The sequence below is a fragment of the Hevea brasiliensis genome, chromosome 13, assembly GCF_030052815.1.
Source record: "Hevea brasiliensis isolate MT/VB/25A 57/8 chromosome 13, ASM3005281v1, whole genome shotgun sequence".
NCBI lineage: Eukaryota > Viridiplantae > Streptophyta > Magnoliopsida > Malpighiales > Euphorbiaceae > Hevea > Hevea brasiliensis.
The window spans coordinates 4,371,160-4,386,917 of NC_079505.1; positions in this window are offsets into that span (position 1 = coordinate 4,371,160).

Here is a 15,758-nt window from a genome sequence, read left to right on the forward strand (position 1 = left end):
ATCAACCCTATTGGCATGCCAAACAATCCAAACCAATCTTGTTAGGTATACTAGGGCATTTGACACTGTTGAATTTTTCAATTTTTGAGTTTCAAGTTTTGGTGTTACTATTCCCTTCATTAGTCAACAAAAATGTTGACTTTTGCATAGAAAATAGGTACATTGGTTTTAACACTCCCAACATACCACATTTTGCATTCAAAATTTGTTGGTATTGGTTACCAATACCATTTCTAAGCTTAAAATTAATGGAGCAGAATTTTCAGTTTTCATACCCTATTTTTACTGTTCCATTAGTTACTGTTGCAGTGGGAATTTGGGAAAATGATAAACATGAAAGTTGTTCCTTATTTTGTCTAGTTGAATTTCTTTTTTTGAATCACTCCATTTGGAGTTTTGTAGCTCAAGTTATGGTCCAAAAACCACAACTGGCCGGATTAGAATTTTTCTGGACTGACCATATCTATAGTGCAGTGAACAGTGACTGAAACTCCCTTGTTGGATAGGTTCTGGTCATAATTTGGGGTGGGTTTCTTCATGAAAGTTGTTGGTCTATATCTTAGCTTGTTTCTGGTAAAATTTCAGGTCAATTGGGCCATTCTACACTGAGTTATGGCCAAATGAACAATCACTGTTCATTTGGTCATTCTGCAGAAACAGGTTGCAGGACACCCGGATTGGGGCAAGTTTTTGGTCCACTTGGTTTGGTCTTATGGGCATGGTTTCTTCACCAAAGTTGTGCCATTATGTGTCTAGTTTCATGTCCAATTAGCCAAACACCAATTGAACCTCTACAATTCAAGTTATGGCTGCCCAAACCTGCTGGACTCATATCCAATTCTGCAGGTCACCTAGGGCAGCCACACTAAACCCAAATCCCATCACTAAACACACTTTATTTCTTGTTTACCCATAACCAAATGGTCACTAATTGACCATTAAAACTTCCATTTACCATCAATATGGCCAAACCCTAATATAGCTCAAAACCCTAATTTTCAAATATCCATTAATGCACATACATCAATTCAACATACTTAATGATGTTTATGTCTCATACTCATGTTCAAGACCACCCATATACAACTTAAATTCATTCAAAACTCATCAACACTTCCATCACTAAGGCTGCCAACAATTTTTAAGTGGTCCATACATGGATATGTTCTTTTAATTTCATGAATTTCTAACTAAATCCATATACCTAACTTCAAATTTAAAGAGAAAAATGGAGAGATATAGCACTAACCTTAGTGGCAGAATTTTCTCTTGACCCAACTTAGATTTTTCCCTCACTTTCTTTAGTTTTCTTGGCTGCCAAACACTTTAGCTAGAGTCTAGGGAAATTTTTAATATTGGAATATAGAGGAAATATGGTGAGTAGAGTGAGAGAATTGAGGTAGATGAAGAAAAATGGGAGAGGGCTTCAATGGAAGGTTACGGGCAGCTGAAACAAATGAGGAAGAAACTGAATTTTTGTCAATTTTTTTTCCCTTTTTAATTGTGTTAATGTGTGCTTGTCAAATTCCAATTGGTGGGAAAATTTAATTGCATCATGCTTACTTAAGCATGATGGCATATTTAAGCATTTACTTTCATTTTTCTTTTTCTTTCTTTTTTTCTCATTTTTAATTTAATTTTTAGTAATATTTATTCATATTTTATGTTATAATAATTATTTACTTAACTGGACAAGTCGGCCAAAAATCATCTCTGAAGACGAAATGACCAAAATGCCCTCCGTTTGGCTTAACGGGTCAAAATTGTCTGTACCGATTGAAAAATTTTTCTAAATATTTTCTTGGAATTCTAATGCCATAGGAACCTCAATGACCCTTCTCTGGAGTCCCAAAAATTATTTTATGAATTTTCTCTCGGGTCTAGGGCTCCTAGTTGCGAGAACCGCAACTTCCCACTGGGTTACCCATCGCTTGGGCATCGGCTCATTTAACTTGGTTGTATTTTATTTCTAAAATTTTTTCTAAATTTTTCTTATTAATATTTGAGTTAATTATGGTTCCTCACTTTAGTTTAAATATTTTTTCGGACGTTCTAGCTGTCCGGACCGACACTAGTCACCGGAACAGTAGAATGTACGGAGTTGCTACCGAGAGGGTGTTACATAACCAAATGAAATTATTGGCCAAAGTTGAACTACCAAATCTGGCAGAATGGTATTCTTCCTAGAATTTCTGAGTATATACCAATCCGGCCAACCTTGCTCAAAGTGGCATATCTTGAACTAGAAAACTCCAAATGGAGTGATTCAAAAAGAGAATTAAAAAACACACATAAAAGAACAACTTTCACAAAGACAATATTGCCAAATTCCTACTGTACAATTGAACAATGGAACAGTAAACCAAATACTTGAAATCTGAAAATTTTAAATAACCAACTCTAAGCTTTGAAATGGAATTGGCAACCAATGCCAACAATTTTAGAATGCAAAATGTGGTATGTTGGTGATATTAGAACCAATATACCTATTGTCTATGAACAAGTCAATATTTTAGTTGACTAATGAAATGAATAGTAGCCATAAAATTTCAATTTCAAAGAATTACATAATTAAAAAGTGTAATTGCCCTAGTAAGCCTAATGTGATTGGTTTAGATAGGTTGACATGCCAATAGGGTTCTGATAGCAGTACTGCGTATGGCTTCATGCCATTCTGTGATATGATAACCTATGGCTATACTGATTATGATGTTATACTTGGCTTTATGCCTTATTGCTTTTATGGCTTATTAGCCATTCTATTTGCACACCGGGAGACACATTGTGATCGATGGTGTGACGGCCTAAGGTACCTGGTACCCAGTGCTAGTTTACCCGTTTATCCGTTTATCCAGTCCGATCAATTTGTATAGGTTACTTAGGCATGGAAAAATATAAATGTAATTAAATTGATTATTAAAGGAAGTAAGGAAATTAAATATCAAGATAAAGAACAAGAATGATTATAATAAAAAGATGCTCAAAATCATCAAAGAAAACGATTGATAAAATGCTAGAAAAAATTGAAATAAACTGGACTGATGATAAAAAAAAAGTTATCTATTATTGAATACACTGAGAACCTTAATTATTAATTTAAGATAACCTAAAAGGTATTGAATTAAATTATACAAAAAAATTAATAATAGAAATATAATTTAAATAAATGTTACAAATGTACCTTTCATAATAATATTAAGTTAAGAATAATGCTATTAGAATATTAGTATATTGTATATTCTTACTGTAACCTTATGAACTAAGCACCTCCAAAGAGGACTAAATTGGGAAAAAAAAAAGAGATATTAAATTTTAGAAACCTTATTGAAGCATAATTAGATCTAAATTATCTGAACCATATTTTGTTTCCATCTGTATTTTGTGTATTATTTTCTTTGTTATATTATTGCACCACTAAGCAGCAATACTTAGCGCGATGGATTTGTTTCCTCGCGCAGGTACTGAAGGTAAAGCCCAGTGAATATTAAACAGAGATTTTGGAGTTCTAATCTGCACAAGTGTCTGAAGTATTCAAGGTTGTCACCTCCTCAGCAATGCATGTAGATAGGGCCCATATAGGTCATAATTTATATATTGTATAAAATGCTTAGTTATAGTATTGTAATGTAAATTATGAAAATATAATTAATAGGCATGTGATATAAATTAATAAATCGGTTAATTCATATGTGATTAAATTAAATATCATGTAAATTAATGAAGATTGAAAATTTTCACATATGAGTTGAGCATGAATGGGAATGTATCCAATTGGATATGAATGAAATTGTATGTACTTGAATACGGAATTAAAATATATAAATGATGCATGAAATGATGAGATTTTTATTTTAAAATATTATTGAAATTTTTAAACAGGTAAATAGTGAAACACGTCGAATGTTAATAAAATAGAGGAAACTCCGTTAGTTTCTCCGTCGAAAAATAATTGATATTAAAAGATAATAACTTGAAAATGATTAAAGGAACAAAATAAGATAAGATAGGGTGCTCTGGCACCAAATGTAGCACACCTCGCTCGACTACATTGTAGACGGATGAGGGGTGTCACGTTTAGTGGTATCAGAGCACAGTTTAGGCGTTCCTAGGCATCGATAAATAGAATAAGATAGTGTGCATGACATGCATTACATTCATATGAGTTGAGATGACACTAATGCAGATCTTCAACTATGTACATTAGGTAAATTTCGAGGATGAAATTTTTATTAGAGGGGAAGAATTGTAACACCCTCACTATAGCAATTCCGTACATTCTACTGTTCCGGTGACGAATGTCGGTCCGGACAGCTAGAATGTCTGAAAAAATATTTAGACTAGAGTGAGGATCATAAATAACTCAAATAATAATAAGAGAAATTTAGGAAAAATTTTAGAAATAAAATACAATCAAGTTAAATGAGCAGGTGCCCTAGCGATGGGTAACCTAGTGGGAAGTTGCGGTCTTTGTAGTTAGAAGCCCTAAACCCGGGAGAAAATTCATAAAATAATTTTTGGGACTCTAGAGAAGAGTCATTGAGGTTTCGATGGCATTAGAATGCCAAGAAAATACTTAGAAAAATTTTTAGATCGGTACAGACGATTGGGGCTCAATAAGCCAAACAGAGGGCATTTTGGTCATTTCGTCTTCAGAGATAATTTTTGGCCGACTTGTACAATTAAGTAAATAATTATTATGATCTAAAATATGAATTAATATTTATAAAAATTTAATTGAAAATAAGTAAAAGATGGAAGAAAGAAAAGAAAACAAAAATGAAATAAAAATCAAATTTAAGACATAGGATGATGCAATTAAAACCCTATCAACCAATTAATCAAGCATAAGAATAAAAAGTCAAAAGACCCTAAATTAAACCAAAATTCTGTATCTTCTTCCTTGTACCCATTTTGGCCGAAAATCTCTCATCTCTCTCTTCCATGAAAATTTTCTTCATCTCTCTTAATTTTCATTGATTTTCCTCCACAAAATCCTAGACCTTCTTCATTAAAACTTGTCTACACCACTTGGAAAGATGTTTGGTTGCCAAGAAAACTAAAGAAAGTGAAGGAAAGTGAAGGGTAGAAATTCATCTAAGAGGTTAGTGCTAATTTTTCTTGCTTCCACTCTTTTCTAAGCATGAATTTAAGTAGAGTTAAGTTGACAATTTGAAGAAAATGAATTAAAGATGCATGAACTTACCTCATGAAATTTCGGCAGCCTTAGGGTACCTAGGGTTTCATCAATTTGTTTGCATAATAGTTATGTATGGCTGTCATAGAACATGATTTTGGCGTTTTAATTTATGGATTTTGTGTGTATGAAGAATTGTAGTTGTTGGAGTTAGGGTTTAGGGCACAAAATTTGGATTTGCTCATGTGTTGGTGAATGGGAGTTCTAATGGTTAATTAGTGACCATTTGGCTGTGTGTGATGAGGAATTGAAGTGAATTGTAGCTTTGGATTTGAGGTTGGGTGTGCTACCTTGAGTACCTTGCAGGTCTGGATGTGAGTCCAGCATATTTGGGCAGCTATAACATGGGTTGTGTAGGTTCAATTGGTGCTGGGCCAATTGGACATGAAATTAAACACATAATGACACAACTTTGATGAAGGAACCCTATCCAGAAACCAAACTTAGGATGCCCTAAAAATTGACCAAATCCGGGTAACATACATTTTGCCTGGGCAAAATGATCAAATGAACAGTGTTCATTCATTTGGTCATAAATCATTGTAGAAAGGTCCAATTGACCTGAAATTTATGTCAATAAAAAGCTTAGACAATTTAGAACAACTTTTATGTTGAACACAAACTCTAATTCTGGACTTAACCAAATGAAATTATTGGCCAAAATTGAATTACCAAATCTGGCAGAATGGTATTCTGCCCAAAATTTCTGGGTAGATACCAATCCGGCCAGCCTTGCTCAAAGTGGCAAATCTTGAACTAAAAAGCTCCAAATGGAGTGATTCAAAAAAGGAATTAAAAAATACACATAAAGGAACAACTTTCACAAAGACAATATTGCCAAATTACTACTGTACAATTGACCAATGGAACAGTAAACTAAGTACTTGAATTCTGAAAATTTTAAATAACCAACCCTAAGCTTTGAAATGGAATTGGCAACCAATGCCAACAATTTTAGAATGCAAAATGTGGTATGTTGGTGATATTAGAACCAATATACCTATTGTCTATGAAAAAGTCAATATTTTAGTTAACTAATGAAATGAATAGTAGCCATAAAATTTTAATTTCAAAGAATTACATAATTAAAAAGTGTAATTGCCCTAGTAAGCCTAATGTGATTAGTTTGGATAGGTTGGCATGCCAATAGGGTTCTGATAGCAGTACTGCGTATGGCTTCATGCCATTCTGTGATATGATAGCCTATGGCTATACTGATTATGACGTTATACCTGGCTTTATGCCTTATTACTTTTATGACTTATTAGCCATTTTGTCTACACACCCGGAGACACATTTTGACCGATGGTGTCACGGCCCGAGGTACATGGTGTCACACCCTACACCTCGTAAGATGTAACATGTTCCCGTAGTACACCTAATGAATTACTGTACTTCACCTACCGGTAACCCATTAAATATACTACAAGAGATTTTAAAACAATTTTCGTTCATTTTAGAATTGGTGGGTAAAAATTTCTCAGATATTAAAAACCTTCATTTAGAGTCCAAACATAAATCAAATTTTTGGATATTTAAAATCTCCGCAATTTTTACAAAAATTTCGGCAGAGTGCCATCTGTATTTTGAGAAAATAGTTCTTCAAAACCTGAAAATAGAAACACTCCCAATATATTTTCTCAATCACAACTCCATTTGCAACCACCAAACTTCAAATCAACAGCAATAGCAACACTTCAATTTAAAATCCAAATTTCAAATCAAGAATTAATACCTCAAACATTTCATAACTCATGCACATTACATTTTAAATCATTAATTTACAGTCATAAGTTAATTTACAGATACAAAATCTCAAAAATAATATTACTACAATTTTATCTGTACAACTGCTCAAATTACAGAGATACATATGCATACTATCATATTTACATCAACTAAACTACCAGGGTATAAATAAATACCCATACAAAAATTCTTCAATTGTGCTCCTCTCTAACTGTAGCAGCTCACTCTGCTGCTATGTCCTTTTCTCCATTTGCGACAGCAAGTTAAAGCTATCGCTGAGTATATAAATACTCAGTGGTGCACAATAAAGCATAAAATGCAAAATATAAAACATTTATGAACAAATCCTCATTCAAAAATCTCATAATCGCATTTCACAATTTTTTTCTCAAATCACATTTATAACAAATCATAATTTTCAAAGCTTAATATAGAGCACAACTTGATCAAACAATTTAATAAACATAGTGTTGCCAAACAATAACACAACTTAGGCCATGACACAAAATTTCCAAACATGTCGTGTATACATCACGACAAGGCATACTCACCCCACTAATCGAAATCAATGAGGGAGGTGGCTAGCTAGCTAATGAGTACTCATCCAAACTCGCCCCTCAGACTGGAAAGCGAGAGATGGAGGAAAGTGATCAAATATCATACTCACCCCACAAGTGGAGGAGGAACATATTAGTATTGCCATGCCAAGTGTGAATTAAAAACAATTTAAATCAAGTTATTCAAATATTTTATACAATTCACAAATCATATTTCACTCTAAACTTTTCATTTACAAAGTAGGCAACACACTATTTTTCAAATAAGATTTTCAAAGCCATAACTAAATTCAAAACCATATTGTTCAAATATTTCATACAAATCAATAATTAATTTTCATTCCAAATTTCCATTGTAAAATAGGCGACACAACATTCTCGAAATTCATAATGAACAAAACACATTCACAATGTATAACAAATCAATTTCCATTATGAAAACTATAATTTAAAAATTTTTGTGCACAAACCTGGACTTAATCGCCTCTAGGCCTTCCGGGTCTTTTTCAGCTGAAACACAAAATTTATAGTGTTTCAGTACCTTATTTCACAGTAAATCCAATAATTAATTCATAAATACTTAATTCTAGCCCAAATATACTTAAACTAACATTCTTGAAAATTTTCATTTTAGAGTTACTATTCATGATACTATTCAAGTCAATTTGTTGACTTTCTAAGGTTTAATAGGTATGGGAACTCCAACTTCACCCACATACCACATTTTGGTTACCAAACTTGTTGGTTTTGGTCATTTTCTCAAATTCTAAGTCTTTTAGGCAAATTTGCAATTTTTCAGTTTTTGTGTCCTAAGTTGCATTGTTCCATTGGTCATTTTACTGTTAGAATTTGGCAAAAATTTCTTCATAGAAAATGTTCCCTATTGTCTTAAGTTTATTCTCCTTTTTAAATCACTCCAATTGGAGTTTTTTAGCTCAAGTTATAGCCATTTGAACCATGGCTGCCGGATTAGACTTAACCCAGATTTTCTGGGCAAATTTTGGTTCTGGCAATTTTAGGTCACCAACTTTGGGTGGCCAAATGACTTGGTTAATGGAATAATTTAGGTTTGTGTTCTCCATAAAAGTTTTAGGTCTATACCTCAAATGTCCACTGGTAAAATTTCAGGTCATTTAGACCTTCCTAGCTCAAGTTATGGCTAAATGAACAAACACTGTTCATTTAGTCAGTTTGTATAGGGACAGACTGAGATTTTCCGAATTGAGTCAATTTATTCACTAGGTTTTAGTCACTTTTTGGGCATACTTCCTAAATGAAAATTGTGTCATTTAGTGTCTATTTTCATTCCCAATTGGTCTCATACCAATTGGACTTATAAAATTTCATTTTTGGTCCCTCAAAGGAAACTTGGTCATGCTGCCAGCAGCATGACCACACTCAATCTGAATTTGGCCTTAACTCCAACCATTCCAACACACTTCATTTGGTCACCATTGACCATTTCTTACTTCAAATTAGGTCAAAGACAATATTTACCAATTTTTCACATTTTTTTCTCTAAACCCTAAGTCCAAAACCCTAACTCACTAAGTTGTTGCATTTAACCAATTCAATGCCTATATACATGCTTATTCAACTCAATCAAGCTCACATATACCTTTAAGTCCATCAAATTCATGCACACACATCAAAACCCTAGCTGGATGAATTTTGCTTTAATCCTCCAACAATTAATTTCTTTTCATTTTAAGCATAATTCTAAGTTAATTGAACTATAAACACAATTAATTCAACTAGAAATTTCAAGTTTAGCTTACTAACCTTTCTTTGAATTTTCAATCTTCAAATCTTTCACTTTATTCACTTTTCTTTCCTTAGTTCTCCTTCCATGTTGCAAGAGCAAGGTGTAATCCATAATTTTTGGGGAGTTTATGGGAAAATTTGGGGTTTTAAAAACTTACACACAAGCTTTAATGGAGGATTTTGAGAGGGAGAGGGTGAGAGGTGAGAGACTGCAAAAATGGGTGAGGAAGATAATTCTTTTCTTTTCTTTTCTTTTATAAATTTTATCTTTATGGAAGACCCAAAAAATCAAATTAATTAAATTTATTAATTATAATCTTTATAGCATCATGCATGATGTCATGCATGATGTCATCTCCCTACACCTTTTTTATTTTCTCTTTTTTTTATTTATTTTTCTATTAGTTCTTTAATTTAATTTCCGACTCCGAAATTTTCTTTTCTCTGATTTTATTTGATAGTTAGGTCAGGAGTCAGCTCTCGGGGTCAATTGACCAAATTGCCCCTCGCCTGTTCAACCCGGTTTGCAAATAATTTAATATTTCTTCCTGCTCCTTGACCTAATTATTTGACTGGCTTAACAGTTCTTTTTCATGATTTTCTCTTTTCCACTGTGTTCGTAATAGTCCTAAGGATAGCAGCGTCACATTTTACGGTTCGAAATTTGAGTTTAAATAGACTTCGCAGTCGTTCCCGAGAAGGTCACCCATCGCTGTGACTCTCAGCTTGTTTAACTTCTTATGTTCTGTTCTTCTCATTTATACTTAACTAATTGACAATTACTAATTATTTGTGTTTATGGCTTATCTAGTTGTCTTAAGTGTGGTTCCAATCCCCTTAATTGTCCGGACCGACTCCGATCACCGGAACAATGAAATATACCAGGCTATGCAAATAGGGGTATTACACATGGTACCCAATACTAGTTTACCCGTTTATCCGTTTATCCAGTCTAGTCAATTTGTATAGGTTACTTGGGCATGGAAAAGTATAAATGTAATTGAATTGATTATTAAAGGAAGTAAGGAAATTAAATATCAAGATAAAGAACAAGAATGATTACAATAAAAAGATGCTCAAAATCATCAAAGAAAACGATTGATAAAATACTAGAAAGAATTGAAATGAACTGGATTGATGATTAAAAAGTTATCTATTATTGAATGCACTGGGAACTTTAATTATTATGAAATAATTTAAGATAACCTAGAAGGTATTGAATTAAATAATACGAAAAGATTAATAATAAAAATATAATTTAAATAAATGTTACAAATGTACCTTTCATAATAATATTAAGTTAAGAATAATGCTATTAGAATATTAGTAAATTGTATATTCTTACTTTAACCTTATGAACTAAGCACCTCTAAAGATGACTAAATTGGAAAAAAAAAAAAAAAGGGATACTAAATTTTAGAAACCTTATTGAAGCATAATTAGAACTAAATTATCTGAACCATATTTTGTTTCCATCTGTATTTTGTATATTATTTTCTTTGTTATATTATTGCACCACTAAGCAGCAATGCTTAGCGAGATGGATTTGTTTCCTTGCGCAGGTACTAAAGGTAAAGTCCAACGAATATTAAATAGAGATTTGGAGTTCTGATCTGCAGAAGTATCTGAAGTATTCAAGGTTGTCACCTTCTCAGCAATGCATATAGATAGGGCCCATATATGTCATAATTTATATGTTGTATAAAATGCTTAGTTATAGTATTGTAATGTAAATTATGAAAATGTAATTAATAGGTATGTGATGTAAATTAATAAATCGGTTTATTCATATATGATTAAATTGTATATCATGTAAATTAATAAAGATTGAAAATTTTCATATATGAGTTGAGCATGAATGGGAATGTATCCAATTGGATATGAATGAAATTGTATGAATTTGAATACGGAATTGAAATATATAAATAATGCATGAAATGATGAGATTTTTATTTTAAAATATTATTGAAATTTTCAAACAGGTGAATAGCGAAACACGTCAAACGTTAATAAAATAGGAGAAACTCTGTTAATTTATCTGTCAAAAAATAATTGATATTAAAAGATAATAACTTGAAAATAATTAAAGGAACAAAGTAAGATAAGATAGGGTGCTCCTGCACCGAGTGTGACATGTCTTGCTTGGCTACACTGTAGTTGGGTGAGGGGTGTTACAGAATTGTTGGTAAGGGAGGCACATGGAGGTGGTCTTACTGGCCATTTTGGTGAAAGAAGACTTTGGAAGCCTTAAAGGAGCATTTCTATTGGCCAAGTATAATGACAGATGTGCACAAGGTAGTGGAGAAATATATGGCGTGCAAGAAGGCTAAAAGCAAGGAGATGGCACAAGGGCTGTATATGCCTCTTCTAGTTCCTAATCTCCCATGGGAACATGTGAGCATGGATTTTGTGCTTGGCTTGCCCAGAAGTCAAAGGGGCAAAAATTCTATATTAGTTGTTGTTAACCAATTTTCTAAAATGGCTCATTTTGATCCTTGCCCTAAAACTGATAATGCTTCTCTTATTACTAACCTTTTTTTTTGTAAGGAAATTGTTAGGTTGCATGGCATTCCAAGAAGCATTGTTTCAGATCGTGATGCCAAGTTTCTAAGCTATTTTTGGAAGACTTTGTGGAAAAAGCTTGGAACTCGCCTCCTCTTTAGCACAGCCTGTCATCCTCAAACAGATGGGCAAACGAAGGTGGTAAATAGAACTCTCTCTATCTTGCTAAGAACTGTCATTAAAAAGAATTTGAAGAGTTGGGATGAATGCTTGGCCTATGTTGAATTTGCTTATAACCGAAGTGTGCACAGTTCAACTAAGCACTCTCTTTTCAAAGTAGCCTATGGCTTCAATCCAATCACACCAATGGATTTAATGTCAATTCCTGTTCAAGAAAGAGCCAATGTTGATGGGAAGAAGAAGGCAAAGATGGTGAAGTCTATGCCTGAGCAAGTTAGAAAGCTCATTGAGGCCAAAAATGAACAATACAGCAAAGCCCCTAATAAGAAGAGGAACCAAGTGCGGTTTGAACCTGGTGATTTAGTATGGTTTCACTGAAGGAAAGAGAGATTTCCAAATCAGAGGAAGTCCAAGTTGTTGCCAAGAGCTGATGGTCCATTCCGTGTGGTAGCAAGGATCAATGACAATGCCTACAAGGTGGATTTGCATGGTGAGTACAATGTTTCTACTACTTTCAATGTGAGGGATCTTTCTCCTTACTTGGAAGATGATTTTGAGGACGAGGAAGAATTGGATTTGAGGGCAAATCCTAATCAATAAGGAGGAGATGATGTGCCACATGATGACATGAGATACGAGAGTCCATTGACTAGGTCCAAAAGCTAGCTCATTATTTTGCTTGCTTGTATTCAAATTAAAGAAGTTGGGATGGGCTTAGCAAGTCCATAGGGCATGTGAGATGGGTGCATACTAAAATGTTTGGACTTAAGTTAAAATAAAGATAATGGGTTGATTGTGAAAAAAATAAGCCCATATGTGTGTAAAATGCTCATATTTACTGTTTGGAATTGACCAAGTCAAAGAAATCAGAAGGAAATTGAAATATCTTTCAATTAAAGAAGGAAATAAGGTTGAAAAGTCACCAAATTTCCTCAAATTTGTTTATCACTCTATGGGCAGAATCTAAAGTGTTTCTTCTAAAAAATTTAATATTATTTCCTATTTAGAAGACTATTCAAACTTCCTATTTAGTAACCTTTTTATTTTTCTTTATAGTGCTTGTAATTAGCCTATATAAAGGCCAACTCTTGTAAGCTCAAAGCATTCTGAATTTTAATCATAATAGCAAGTGTTGCTTTTTCTTTTTTATCAAACATTATTTGTTTGTGGTGAAGTCTTGACTTATCACAAGAGTTAATTATGTGGCGTCTTGATTGGGATTGTATTCTTTGTGGTGATATTACTTTTATCAAAGTTTACATTCCATAGTTATCTTCTTATTTTTGCCTTTTATTACTGTTGCATCTTATATCATAAAATACCAAAAGAGAAATTCATTTCTTTTTTTTTTCTGTTGAAGTTGATTTGGGTGTTATATTGCTTAATTTTAGCTTATTCTTATTCTTTGATTCATTTAAGTAGAATTTCTTATCTTTCATAACTAATCAATTTTCATTCTCTCTTTCACAAGGCATATCACTAATAGTGAATATTTTTATTCCTCTTTCCTTTTTATTTTTTTGTTCTCAATAAATTTTAAATCTATATTCTTTTGGAACATTGTCTTTGTCTTCAGTCTATTCTTATTAATAAATATTAGTTTTATAGCCCTCTTTGGGAGGATTTAATGTCTTCTCTTCTATGAGGATTTAGTTTTTCTTCTTTATGAAGATTTGTTATTTCCTCTATTGTGAGGATCTTTTTTTTTTTTTTTATCATGGAATTATTAGGTATTTTATTTTATTATTTAGGTAGGAGTGCAATAATAGAAAGTATAGTTTTTTCTCTTTACAAGGACATCAAAATTTAATAATTTTTAGATCAGACTTGTAGAAATAATGTGGAGTCGAATAATGGTATATTACTACCAAGTGGAGTCTACTTCCCATTTTAATTGTCAAATCGAATATTATGTCAATACAATCATATCCTTAAAATTAAAATAATATGAAATTTTGTACTTTAAAATTATATTCTGTCTCTATCTAGAGAATATTTGATTTAACTTATAAATTAGTCAAATCTGCTTATAATCAAAAGTCATAAGTAAATTAGTATTTATTTAGTTTATAAATTAAAAAAATACTTAAAATAAATTATAAGTTAAAAATAATCTATTCTTACTTACAACTTATCAGTTTAAAATTACTTTTTAACTAAATAAAAGACTATATTATCTTAATAATTTTTAAAAATATTAAATATTATTCTCATTTTAACAACCATATCACTCAATTATATATTATTTTTAATTATTTTAATAAATTAAATTATTTTTTAACATTTTTTTAACCTAACTTTTAAATTATTTAAGTTAAGTTGAAATAATTTTATTAAATAATTATCTAATAATTTTAAAATTAATTTATAAATTAAAAAAAATATATATTTTAAATTAAAGTTAAAAATAAAGTAGTCAAACTAAATATTTTATTAATCAAAGCTTTATTTTTTTATTTTCTCAAAATGAATCTTAAAAATATATTTCATAGGTCTCAAATTACCTTTCACGTTAGTGACGGACTACACGCGCATGGAGACTGTGAAGGAATGGGACCCTTCCACGCGTTCTTATAAAAGAAAAAAAAATGAAGATAAGAAAAAAAAAGAGGCTGTGTTTATGAATTTTAATTATTTTTTAATTTTAAATAAAAAATTTAAAATAATATTATATTATTTTAATGATAAAAAAATGATTTAAACTTAATTTAAATAAAAATAAATTATAAAGAATTTATTTAATTTATTTTAAGATTTTAAATTTTTTTCTTCAAATTTAATTTAAAAGTTAATATTAAAAAAAGAAAGCCTTTCCTGCCAAAATTTTCTTAAATTGTTGGGCATGGACACATGGTTGTGAATTAAATTAATAAAATCAATTTAAATTATTCATAGTTAAGATTTAAAATTAATTACATATTTTTTATAAGTTAATTTAAAAAACAATTATATATTTAATTTGTCTTATTGATCAACTAGTACTTAAATTAGACCTTCCACAACTTTATAAATTAATAGTGGTTTTATTTTAAATTTATTATTTATTTTTTACATTGTATATTTTAAAATCATATTATAAAATTTTATTAATGTTGAAATTCTTAATTTTTTTAGAAGAAATTCCTATATTAAAAATAATTTAAATTTGTATTAAAATTTGGAATAATTATATGTTTATCAAAATTAAATTTAATTAAAATTTTTATTCTAATAAGAATTGCAATTTTTATTTATTTATTTAAATTAAATGATATATATTAACTATTTTAAAAAATCATTTAATAATATATAACATTATTTAATAACATCTATTAAAAAATAAGATATAAAATTTAAAATATTTATATATAATTATATTACTGATAATTGATTATTTATCAGAGAATTTTATTTGCATAGTTTTTTTTTATTTTATCTTAGTTACTTGCATAATTATTAGTATTATATTAATATTAACATAATATAAATATCAAATTAAAATGTAATTTTTTTACATATATGTATATTATATAAGTATATTAATATATTTTAAAATATTATTTAAAAATCAATTTTAATAATCAACCTGCCAAAAAGAATTCATTTCATTACTAAGAAAAATAAAATTACATCCATTACTTGAGTTGGAAAAAATTACATCTATTAATTGACAAACCGTGGATTTTTTTTTATGATTAATATTAAAAAAAATATTTAATTTAATTTTTATACTTATTAAAAAAAGTTTAATTTAACTCTTTTTAATTTTTTATTGTTTAGTTCATAAATTTTAATTTAAATTTAATTTAATCTAAAAATTAAATTTATGAATT